The following is a 13253-nucleotide window of genomic DNA, read 5'->3' on the forward strand; positions in this document are numbered from 1 at the left end:
ATAAAGCAAAATGTGATTTTTGTTCTGGATGGGTGCTGCCCACCACATCTGCAGAGATGTTTCCTCTGCTATTATAAAAAATATATTTTTCACCACCCTCAATACATAGATTAATATTAAATTACAAATAGAATTATTAAATGCATTTATAATGGGTCAAATGCACATCGAAAATACATTTTAAATTATATGCAAAGCTGAATTTTCAGCATCATTACTCCAGTCTTCAGTGTCACATGATCCTTCAGAAATCATTCTAATATGCTGAAAAAATATTTCTTATTATCGGTGTTGAAAACTGGTTAATATTTTTGAAATGCAAAATGAAGCAGACCCCCCCCCCCCAAGAATTAGCTGAATATAAAGTTCAGAAAAAAAACATTTACTTGAAATGTAAAATAATACAATGTTTTACTGTCACTTTTGATGTAATGTCTTTTTTTTTTTTTAAAGTTTATCCCGAGCTTAACAGGAGAATATAAATTAGTTAATTCATTTTGCTACAAGCATTAAATAATGAGCTATAGTTATTAAAATACAAAGGGATTTATTTTTTCATTAAGCAAGCATTAAACAAAAAAAAAACTCACTCAAATGCAGTATTCTTTGTTTGGATGCATAGTTGAATGTTTATTATGAAACAGGAAGATACAGATATTACAGTGAAAAGCATAAGACAATAACATTAGCTAATGTCATGTACAATTTACATTTGTGTTCATCTGGGCTTTCTCTCCAAGCCCCATCCGATGTGTGAAAGCCATGTGTGGTAGGTACTGTAGGTGTGAAATTCTTATTCTATCACCACCTTCATACATTCTTTTTTTCCAGCCTTTTCGGCCCTCCACGGTTATTTTTCATCGGCTCGGGTTGATCCAGCACGCCATCTGGATTCATAGTTTTGCCTGTGGAAACACTGGCAAGAGAAAAGGAGTCAAAAATAGAGCCCCTTTAGGCCTTCAAGCACACAAACCAGCACAGACATGTGCTCAGGTAATACATGCTATTATATAGTTTCACTGGTCGTGACCTCAGCGATTTGTAGTCATCATTGCACATCTTTACTGCGTTAACGTCTTGACATTCACTTTAGTCTGTGTTGCTAAACCATTTGCCCTAAAGGTGCATTTAAGACAGTTTAAAGTGTTGTACCTTACAATCCTTTGCGTGCCATTCAAAGTTTCATTTCATGTTGGCTTTATGCTGCAAACCTAAGAGGAAAAAAAAAAAAAAAAAAAAAGCTAGTTTACCATCATATAAGCCATACAGGCATATTATCAGTTCTTATGCATATTCATGAGGCAGAAGGGCTCTTGACATAGTGAGCATTCACTCGTATGCTAATGCAGTACCTGATGGACAGGTAACAGACGCCTCCTGCATGTTAAATGCATTTTCATGTAATGGGCACCTTCCCTCTGCTCTCAGTTGATGCACGGAGCCCAGTGAAAGAGAGCGGCCCGTATCCTGTGTCCTGCAGCCCATCTAGTGAGAAAGAGGGGAGTGTCTATTAGTCATTTCAATACTCTAGTCAATCAATCAGTCATTTCCAATAATCTTTTATAAGACAAGGGTTATTTTTCCGCCACTAAATAACATTTAAAAAAAAAAAAAAAAGTTATTGCAACTCAATTTTTTTTCTCAGAATTGTGGGATATAAACTTGCAATTGCATGTTGTAAAGTTTAATTCTAAAGGGGGATAAAAAAAAAACAAAACTGATGTTCTCTTAATTGCGAGTTTATACCATACAGTTGCGTGTTATAAAATCAGAATTGCAAGATATAAACTCAGTTTTGAGAAAAATTGTGAGTGTATTTTTTAGAACTGTAAGTCTCGCAATTGCGAGTTTATATATCTCAATTCTGAGAAAAAAAAAGTTCAATTGCAAGGCTTATTATATAAATAGTTATATTTTGAATTACAGACATAAAATGTAATTAAAAATGTAAAGTGATCAAAAGTGACTTAAGACAATTACGTACTCAGATTTTTTTTTAAATAAATTCTTTTGAAATTTCTATTCAAAGAATGCAGAAAAAAAAAATAGGATTTCCACAAAAATATTAGGCAGCAAACTCTCATCAGCATAAGAACCGTTACTGATAATTATGCACCGATAATATTAATTATATGTTTTACACGTTTTGAAAGCATGTATGCTCATGTTAAGTTGCAAAGAATGGGTTTTAATGGATTTATTTTTATTTTTTTTAACTTGCCACCACAATCTGATCTAGAAAAGCTCTCCTTTGGCCCAATTATAAAATGCACGCTGAACAAGTCTGTGTAGCACGTGTTTATTGAACTCCAGCTTAAGTTGACCTGCATCAGGGGAATAAAAAAAAAGGCCTAATATTTGTCCGAGATCAGATATTTCATCTTAACTGTGTCTGTAATTTAAACTAGCGTATATAATAAACATGTTATCAAGTTGTTTATGGTACTCCATGGTGGAGAGCACGTGTTCAGCAGGCCTGCACACAGTATGGAGCGCCAAACCTGCAGAACAACTCAAAATCTGTTTGCATTTAAGACTCTTGTTAAAGGTCAGATTACCTGATACGCGTTCTTGGTAAGTCATGGTAGCGGACTGTGACTCAGTCATTGATATAATAAGAGTTGGGTGTCGACTGCTCCAGCTGCTGCTTCTTCGAGAAAGGAGGAGAAATCTTAGCTACTGGGTTTTTAAAAGAGACCGGAAATGCATCACTCGCTTCTATCCGCCCATCGACTGGACATGTGCGCCCTCTACAGGACACAGATGACACTTTGTATTAAAGACATGACAAAACAACAAAATAAAATAATTCATAGTAAATTAAAACTGCTGTAAGCGAATTCAGTTGTTACAGCTTTATGTATAGATGTGTGAGATCTATGTATTTAGAACCTAATGTGGTTCAAGACAAACTGAAGCCAAAACTTTCAAGTTTCAATAGTTATACAAGTCTGAGAGCTACTCGAAAACAGCACACAGTCTGAACAGGCTGTAGCTCTGTGCCACGTTTAATCTGATTTAAAGGCTTCAGGAGGAAGTGCAATCAGATGTGTTCACTGGAAATACTGTCCCTACTGTACCCATACAGAACAATTTTGAAGCTATTTGCCAAGTCAGATGAATGCAACATGAAAACTTTTAAGATGAGGATCATTAGAACTATTAACCAAATTTCATTCATTCATTCATTCATCCATTCAATAATACATTTAGCATTTTTCCTCACTTGAATAAAAAAAAGTGCTGTCAAACGATTAATCGCATCCAAAATAAAAGTTTTTGTTTTCATAATATATGTGTGTATACTCTGTATATTTCTTATGTATATATAAATACAAACACACATATATATATATTTAAGAAAAATGTTATGTTTATATATTAAATATATTTATATATAATATAAATATATAAATGTATAAACATGCAAATATTTTCAAAATATATACTGTATGTGTGTGTATTTATATACACAACAAATATACACAGTACTCATACATATATAAACAAAAACTTTTATTTTGGATGCAATCACGATTAATCATTTGACAGCACTAAAAAAATGCATTAATATTATAAAGATGCATTATTATTTATCAATTTCTGACACGTTTAGTGGATCGTCATTGCAGGTTATTGCCTTTTTTTTAACTGCACATTATTTAAATTCATTCAAATGGCATGCAGAAAGACAATTAATGGCCAGTGTGTCTTCTCTTGGTCTCAAAGCAGTAGGATATATAATTGTCAGTGGTAGGCTAATACACCTGATATGTTTTAATCACATCTTGCTTTTGATAAATGTACTCGGGGATTAAAACAAATATGCTACAGAAAGATTGTAGGTGTGTGGTTTTCAGTATCAGTAGTCCTGCTGTAGGCTATACTCTTAGTATCAGCAGGTGGTGCTGTTCAACAAGCCATACGATCACTCAGCATGGCAATAACTCAGTGAAAACCGTCTTAAAATAAACCTCTAGACAGACCCTCAGCCTCCTAGTAACGCATTAATGTCGATCATCAACCACCCCCGTAACACTGAAACAATTTATAAACTAGGGTAAACACAATCTCATCTAATGCTGGAAACTGTGCTTAGGGGGCTATTGGAGCTCAGACAGATGATTAATGCTGCTCCTTTTTGTCTAATTAGTGTCTGGGCAAAATTACGCTATTTGTAACCGATTTTATTTCCCCTTGGGATAGGAGATAAAGTAAACGGAATCTATTTGTATGAAGAAAAAAAAATCTAAATCACACTTTTTCTTTTGTAAGGCTATAGGCTGGTAAAATAACAATGCGGTGTTGTAGAAACGCAGTGATATCCAGATGAGGGCAGTAGTGCATTACTGTCAGGACTCAGAGAGACTAAACACGAAAGATGTTACTTGTGCAATTCAAAACTGACTGGATCTCTTTAAATACATAGACAGATTGGCCATTACTTTTAAATGAGATTTTCACATAGTAATTTAGACTATTATAATATGTGACCCTGGAGCACAAAACCAGTCTTAAGTCGTTGGGGTATATTTGTAGCAGTAGCCAACAATACATTGTATGGGTCAAAATTATGGATTTTTCTTTTATGCCAAAAATCATTAGGATATTAAGTAAAGATCATGTTCCATGAAGATAATAATGTAAATGTAAATTTCCTTCCGTAAATATATCAAAACTTAATTTTTGATTAGTAATATGCATTGCTTAGGACTTAATTTGAACAACTTTAAAGGCGATTTTCTCAATATTTAGATTTTTTTTTGCACCCTTTTTTTGTATCTCAGCCGAATATATTATCATATCCTAACAAACCACACAATCAATGGAAAGCTTATTTATCCAGCTTTCGTGTGATGTATAAATCTCAGTTTCAAAAAATGAACCCTTATGACTGGGTTTGTGCTCCAGGGTCACATATGTCAGCACCCGCTTTTTATTCGATGTAGGTTCTTTTCACCCATAATCGATTTGCAATGTCCTGCAGCAGTGATTGGTAATATTGTAACTGCTACCAATACGTGCGAGATGTTTCGTGGCACTTCACTGCACGTCCACTTAACATAAAAAAAAAAAAAGCAACCAAATCAACAAATTACCAAAAAACATCCACATTAAACTGACTGTCCAATTATCTGTCGCCCCTTGATACAAGAGTCAGTGACTCAATTACAATAAAATGCTTACACTGTGGGCTGAAAATGTCTGTCCCTCAGTCAGTGTTGGTTTGTGTGTCCTCAGAGATATGCTGCATATATGCAGATGAGCAGCGCTGGGTCATAAACGCCCAGTGCAATTAAAGTCTTCAAACTGGGGACGAGACTCTGAGTGATTTATCAAAATTAGCTTCTTTCCGCTTTTTATCTGGAGAAAAGGAAAAGTCAATGCGTGAGACCTTTAACCCTTTCCTATAACTCTGATGGTACATGCAAACCAGTCGATATCCTGCTTCAAGCTCAAATGTTCATCAGTAGATGGAATAAAATCTTCCCCAGAGAGGGCAGTGGGCACACTCCTGCAATTTTTGGGAAATTAAAGTTTTTAAATATTAAAGGTTTCAAAGATTTACTTTGAACATTTATTGCTGTTCATGCATGCTGTCAGGTTATATTTATGACAGTAATTTTACTGTATTTAATTGGAATATGAATATTTTAATGTGTAGTTTATACCCTTAAGCTGTAATGGACTTTCAGAAAATGTGATTTTAATCATAGAATTATAAAGTGCCTTTAGAAAGGCAAAAGTGTTAGGCTTTAAAATTCATGGGATTTGATTTTGAGTTCATTATTTGCGAAGTAGACAAATGAGAACTTGTGAAGATTCACACTAATCTGTTTGGAACTGATTAGAAAATAATTTTCTTTTAGTTTTTTTAGTCAAACTGAGTGAATATCAAACAAATCAAGCAGGCTATATGTAATCCATGCTTTCTCTTATCTTTCTATCTTTTGTCTTTTATCTGAGTGAATAATCTCAGGCTTCAATTCTAATATAGCACAGGTTCTCTGAACACAATGGTAACTGAAAAGTAATTTACTTTTATTATTTTGCCAATAAATTAATTATGACCTATAACTGGTAATACTGTAAAAACAGATGGTTAAATTATTATTATTATTATTATTTATTCTAACTGCAACCTATTATTATTATTATTATTTATTCTAACTGCAACCTGTGAATTCGAAATTGTAAAATCTAAATCTACACTGAATGTGTTATTTCAGCTTTTTAAAACTTTTTTTTTTTTTTGTAGTTCGTAGATTTCATCACCATAGTTTAATTTTTTTAATTAAAAATAAAGCAGACCAGTGTCCTTCGGATTGATCTTCCTAACTTGAAGGTGATCATAAAGCCACACTGAATACTGGTAAATACTGTACACAGTTATTTATGTATATATAAAGTAGCAAAATAGTGGCCCTAGACTTTTGGACCCAACTTTATCTATTAGCGTCACTGACGTATCATTATTATGTTTCTCTGTTGGTTTTGACATAACTCACATTGTTTTAATTCCTCAGTGGTTAAGTCATAGAGAATCAGGGTAGTCTGGGGCCGCAGTGCCTTTTTTGGGAATGTCATGTGAGAGCGCTGATGCCGTTTTGCCTGAAAATAAAGTTGGGGCTGTCTGGAAGTTGTGGAATGTGTGGCCGGCTCAGGGCCAGTGCTGTGTTTGGAGACGACTGGGCCGGATAGCAGGGTTCTCAGGGACACCCAGACAGACGGGAGGCAGGTACTGCTGATCTTCATCTTCTCCTCCCACCGCATCTACACAGTCATGAGGAGAATGCAATACGGAAAAACAGTTCTAAGAATAGCCTTTATCACAGTTGAGCAATATCCCATTTGTGAACCTAAACACTTAAGTCCATCATTTGATGGCATCTCCTTTTTCTGCTGAAGGGAGGACACTGCTGCTGATGCTCTTGTTTAGGGCCAGTGCTTTGCGATGCCCCTTGGCAAAGTGTCGGCATTGATGGAGATACAGTCCTCAGCCTCTCCCACTGGAATATTAAAGGGACAGTTCACTCCAGTATGAAGATACTGTCATCATTCACTCTCCATCATATTGTGCCAACTGTTTTCTGTGAAACAAAACAAAATAAAACATTTCTTTTAAATTCATATAATAAAAAGTCATTGGGGCACAAAGAATCCCTGAAACATTGGACCCCACGGAATTTAATTTTTTATTTTTTTTTTGTAAATAAATACATAAATACATACATACTTAAATGCTGGAATTGTTTATACTATACCAAACCCATATGACCTTTTCTTTTTTTAAACAAAAAACAGATATTAATCCAATATATAGTGGAAATCAGCAGGTTGAACTTTTTCTAGATATCTGCTATTTTGTTCCACAGAAGAAAGAAATGAATACTAAAATAATACCAATGTGAACTATCCCTGTAGGCAGCAGCAAAATACCTCACTTTATCTCTGGTCTTCTTCAGAGCACATCTTTAAAGACCATTTCCCATCACTCTGTAAACTGTCTTACATGTCTTACAGCAAATAAAAAGTCACCCATGCAGAAACAGACATTCTGCCTTACAAGCCAAATCCCAGGAGGACAATAACAGTTTAATTCCTTTCATTATTTTATTCCCATTGCAAGGGGTTATAAATTTAACAAAGTCGTCTTGAAACTGTTCCAGAACTCCCAGGGCAGCCCTAAGGTTTAATGGAGCGTGCATGCTCTTATCTTTGGGAAGGGCTATTTGGTTACTGGAGGATGGGAGAGGAGTGGAACATTAGCACGTGTGATGCCAAGGTGATCATATGCTGCTGGCTGTTTGCATTGGGCATTAAAAAACAGCACTGCAATCTGGGAAATGAATTCCAGCGCTGCGCCTCATGTAGAGGAGAAATACGCTTGTGGATGTCTAATGGTAACACAGGCTTTGTTCCTGAAATGACACACTATGAAAGCTGTCGCTTGTGAAAAAAGAAGTAAACTTTAACATTCTTTTAAAAAGAGCACTTAATGAACTCACTAATGAACTTAAATGAAAATGTATTATACTTTAAATTTGTATTAAATGCAATTATTTGAACTTTAAAGTGTTATTTTGACCCACATAAGTGGGTTTTAAGTACATCTTTATGTAATTTCATAATGACTTTCATTGTCCTTGAAACACTAAAATATATTTTAAAGTACTTCTTACTGAAATTTATATTTCATGTGTTTAAATATATTTGTAATTATACATTTGAAATAAGGAAGTTGCAATTTAGCTTATTTAAAATATATTAACTTTAAAACTTTTAATCAAATAAAACACCACAGTAAAAATTATAATCAAGTATTTTACGTGTGCTTTAATATGTTAGTCAACACATCAAAATAAGTGTACTTCTTTGCATGAGACCAGATTATTTAAACATGATGATGTGTGTTTGAAAGTAAAACTCTTATTTTGACACTTATTGTGTACTTAAGGGTCTGCTCTTTTTTTTTTTTTATATATATATATTTTTTTTTTTTATATATATATATATACATATACTTTAAGATGCAAAGTATACTCAAAGACTATAGAATACCTTAAAGGGACTTTAAAGGGACAGCTTTCTACATCAGCCATTCCTAAGTTTCAGTGTATTTTGATTAAATGTTTTTTGAAATGTTTCTTTTCCTTTCTCAAGCAATTATATGATATTAGATGTTTACCAGTGCCCAATTTTTCAGAGTACTCTTAAAAGCATGAAAAAGACTTATATTTTCCCGTCTGCTGTCTTTGACGTCACTGCCCAGAATAGTTTGTAATGAAGGGCTTGAGACGTGACTGGCACAGAGACTGGAGGGCAAAACATCCATAGAACAGGTCTGTCAATTTTCTAAATCACCCTTCAAAAGAATGATGGTACACTGACTTCTATTAAGGCAAATGGCTTGTGTTGCTTTCCCACGCTTCCCTCCAAACGACTATTCTGAGAGTGGGATGGTGATCGGGTACCAAATACTGCGAAAAGGCAGATTGTTTCATGGCAGCGACAAATACATGCATATAGATATCCGCTGTAATTATGATATATATATATATACAGGTCCTTCTCAAAAAATTAGCATATTGTGATAAAAGTTCATTATTTTCCATAATGTAATGATAAAATTAAACTTTCATATATTTTAGATTCATTGCACACCAACTGAAATATTTCAGGTCTTTTATTGTTTTAATACTGATGATTTTGGCATACAGCTCATGAAAACCCAAAATTCCTATCTCAAAAAATTAGCATATCATGAAAAGGTTCTCTAAACGAGCTATTAACCTAATCATCTGAATCAACTAATTAACTCTAAACACCTGCAAAAGATTCCTGAGGCTTTTAAAAACTCTCAGCCTGGTTCATTACTCAAAACCGCAATCATGGGTAAGACTGCCGACCTGACTGCTGTCCAGAAGGCCATCATTGACACCCTCAAGCGAGAGGGTAAGACACAGAAAAAAAATTCTGAACGAATAGGCTGTTCCCAGAGTGCTGTATCAAGGCACCTCAGTGGGAAGTCTGTGGGAAGGAAAAAGTGTGGCAAAAAACGCTGCACAACGAGAAGAGGTGACCGGACCCTGAGGAAGATTGTGGAGAAGGACCGATTCCAGACCTTGGGGGACCTGCGGAAGCAGTGGACTGAGTCTGGAGTAGAAACATCCAGAGCCACCGTGCACAGGCGTGTGCTTTTGAACCAGAAACAGCGGCAGGAGCGCCTGACCTGGGCTACAGAGAAGCAGCACTGGACTGTTGCTCAGTGGTCCAAAGTACTTTTTTCGGATGAAAGCAAATTTTGCATGTCATTCGGAAATCAAGGTGCCAGAGTCTGGAGGAAGACTGGGGAGAAGAAAATGCCAAAATGCCTGAAGTCCAGTGTCAAGTACCCACAGTCAGTGATGATCTGGGGTGCCATGTCAGCTGGCTGGTGTTGGTCCACTGTGTTTTATCAAGGGCAGGGTCAATGCAGCTAGCTATCAGAAGATTTTGGAGCACTTCATGCTTCCATCTGCTGAAAAGTTTATGGAGATGAAGATTTCGTTTTTCAGCACGACCTGGCACCTGCTCACAGTGCCAAAATCACTGGTAAATGGTTTACTGACCATGGTATTACTGTGCTCAATTGGCCTGCCAACTCTCCTGACCTGAACCCCATAGAGAATCTGTGGGATATTGTGAAGAGAAAGTTGAGAGACGCAAGACCCAACACTCTGGATGAGCTTAAGGCCGCTATCGAAGCATCCTGGGCCTCCATAACACCTCAGCAGTGCCACAGGCTGATTGCCTCCATGCCACGCCGCATTGAAGCAGTCATTTCTGCAAAAGGATTCCCGACCAAGTATTGAGTGCATAACTGAACATAATTATTTGAAGGTTGACTTTTTTTGTATTAAATAACACTTTTATTTTATTGGTCGGATGAAATATGCAAATTTTTTGAGATAGGAATTTTTGGGTTTTCATGAGCTGTATGCCAAAATCATCAGTATTAAAACAATAAAAGACCTGAAATATTTCAGTTGGTGTTGAATGAATCTAAAATATATGAAAGTTTAATTTTATCATTACATTATGGAAAATAATGAACATTTATCACAATATGCTAATTTTTTGAGAAGGACCTGTATATATATATATATATATATATATATATATATATATATATATATATATGAATGACAGTGAATTCTACTTAACTGTAGTGGGTGCCAAAATCACAGAAAATACACAAAACTACACTCCTTTTGTGCATTGCATTCATATCCTGGATTTATCTGTTTGACTGTGCATAGTATGTTTTATTAATAAGGTGTACTAAATTTGGCTCTCCAATATCACTATGATAATGGATTAAGCATTTTCTTTATAATGGATTTCTATGGGAAACTTAACACAATTTAACATGTTGCGTGACCTGCGTTCCTATTCTGGGCACATTTGTTCACTTATATATAGTATGCATCATTCGTATGGTGTATAAATTGTGCATTTATAAAAAGGTGTATGAATTTGGTCTTATAATATCAACGTCTTAGTGCAGTGCTTGGTCGAAACTGGTAAAAATAACTGGTGAGGCCTTGTTTTGCATTCAGGTGAAAACAATTAACTGTGGTGCCTTTAGGCAGTCAGCACTATCATGATGTCATTTTCCTGCAGCTCAGTGATTGGCTGGCAAAAACTGTAAAGCAGTGAGCAAATGAGCATAGATGGCAAAATTTGAATCGCATGTGCCAGCCAAGCAACTACCACTGAATGTTAAAGAGGATACTACTTTAATGCACAGCCTCTCATAACTTTATAAGTACATTTCCATTACCAATTACAACATAATATAATTAGAACAAAGGTTAACAACATGTTTAATGCACAATTGTGTTTTAAAAGTATCCAAAAATATAAAAGTTTTATATAAATTCCCCCCAGAAGTAATGTGGTTTGGAGAACCAAGTTTAAAAGGAAGAACATTTGAGCATGTCTCTTTCAGTGCAGAATTATAACTGGCATTGCACAAAGTCTTTGATGTGCGTTATCTGTCACATCTGTGCCATATGTCAGGGAACTCGTGTGAAGGAGACATAAACACACTAAATAAGAGCAGATTCAGGATACAGCTGCACAATCTAAAAGATCAAACAATGCGCCTATCAGCAAGCTGGCAGAGGGGTCGTACTCCTGCAGCTGGAGGTGTATGTTTGCCAGGATTGAGCTTGATTGCCTTGCTTTTGAAAACACTTGTTAGGGCTTTATGTGAGTACTGAGCTTCATGACAATTATCCGTTGATACTGTCACCACTTTATGTATTTGATTCTCTGATGTGCAGAATCTCATTAGTTTCTAATTTAGTGAATATGGTACGTTTGCTCCAAGCACATTAACAGAAGTGCTGTGAACATGACATCAGAAACCTCAGGATGCTCATAGCTGTACACTAGAGAGAGAGAAAGCACACATGTGGGTGTCATACTCTGGCTTGCAGTGAGCTGTGGTACATGAGAAAGGGAGGAGTCCGAGAACATGGCAAAGAATGATGTTTTCTCTTAATAAAATCCCTTGTTTTCTGTTGCATGGTGAAAGGACATGAAACCGGCCCAATTCCAGCCTCATTACCATGCCCTTTTGGACAGGGTTCAGACTACTATAATGTCAGCTCTGTTGGCAAAGCTTCAATTTGCACAGTGTGACTCCTCAAAAGTGCAGGGCAGAGTCTGTTCACTACCAGCTTGCGTTTAGACTGTATTCAGAGGATTTCTTCAAGAGTATCTAATACTTCAGAGTATTTAAACAAGAAGGAGTTGTGACCATTGTGGGCACATTAAATGAATACAGTTATTTGCTGTTTATTAAATGATTAATTCGTTTAAAGCAAGACACTACAGGCAAAACCATTGTTTTATTAGGCACTGGCCACTTTTTAGATTTTGGGCAATTTTGCTTCTATAACTTGTCTTCTTTCAGACAAGTGGAAATAAAAAGTGCAAAACGCACATTTATTTTACACTTTATCTGTCTGCATCTGTAGATTTCATGTGCATTACATATCTTTAAGTGCCATGAGTTTTTTTCTCATGGGCTGAACCAGGAATCTGCACGTCAGTAGCAGTTACACACACCAAACGTATTTTTATTCCAATCAATATTCTGAAGGTTTTTACAGAGGGGTTTGTTTATATTGTTCACCATTTTATTCCTAAAAATATGGTGATTTTTTGAATGACAGAATTTGTCAGAACATTTGTTTTGATCAATATCAATAATTTCAAATGGTCCTGCACTGCACAAATTAATTTTTAATATGCAAATTTATTTACAAATGTTCTATGCAGTCTGTCAGATAACATTCCAGATGCATACATTATAATTATTTTAAAAATAGCACAATTTGTCAGTTTTAGATTAAGTATAGTACGGACTTCCACAAACAAAAACTAAATATGTTTGTTACATAATGGTTGTAAAATTTTAAAAACTGAAATTTATTTGTAACACTCTATGTAGTGTTTTTTTTTTATTATTACTTTTATACAAAATGCAAATGATGCCAGTTATATAATTTAGTAACACTTTTTTTCCTCACAGGAGAAATAATATTTTACAATTTAAATAACACCACATTCATGCACACAGTACTTAAATGCATATTGTACGTTTATTTAGCATGATTTATTTTAAAGGTATCAGGAACCAAATAAAATCCTTCCCCGTGTGCGTGTGTGTGTGTGTGTGTGTGTGTGTGTGTGTGTGT

The 13253-nt window shown here is 35.3% G+C and overlaps 1 long non-coding RNA gene across 1 annotated transcript; it reads right to left on the reverse strand.

The window, feature by feature from the left end:
- Window positions 1-602: 602 nt before the first annotated feature.
- LOC109092480 lies at window positions 603-2688 on the reverse strand. The gene is made up of 4 exons (XR_006155559.1): window positions 2559-2688; window positions 1353-1485; window positions 1153-1211; window positions 603-916 (listed from the first exon to the last, which is right to left on the reverse strand). It is a non-coding gene; the product is annotated as an uncharacterized LOC109092480 (long non-coding RNA).
- Window positions 2689-13253: the final 10565 nt, after the last annotated feature.

This window comes from Cyprinus carpio, chromosome B9 (assembly GCF_018340385.1).
Source record: "Cyprinus carpio isolate SPL01 chromosome B9, ASM1834038v1, whole genome shotgun sequence".
NCBI classification, from domain to species: Eukaryota; Metazoa; Chordata; class Actinopteri; order Cypriniformes; family Cyprinidae; genus Cyprinus; species Cyprinus carpio.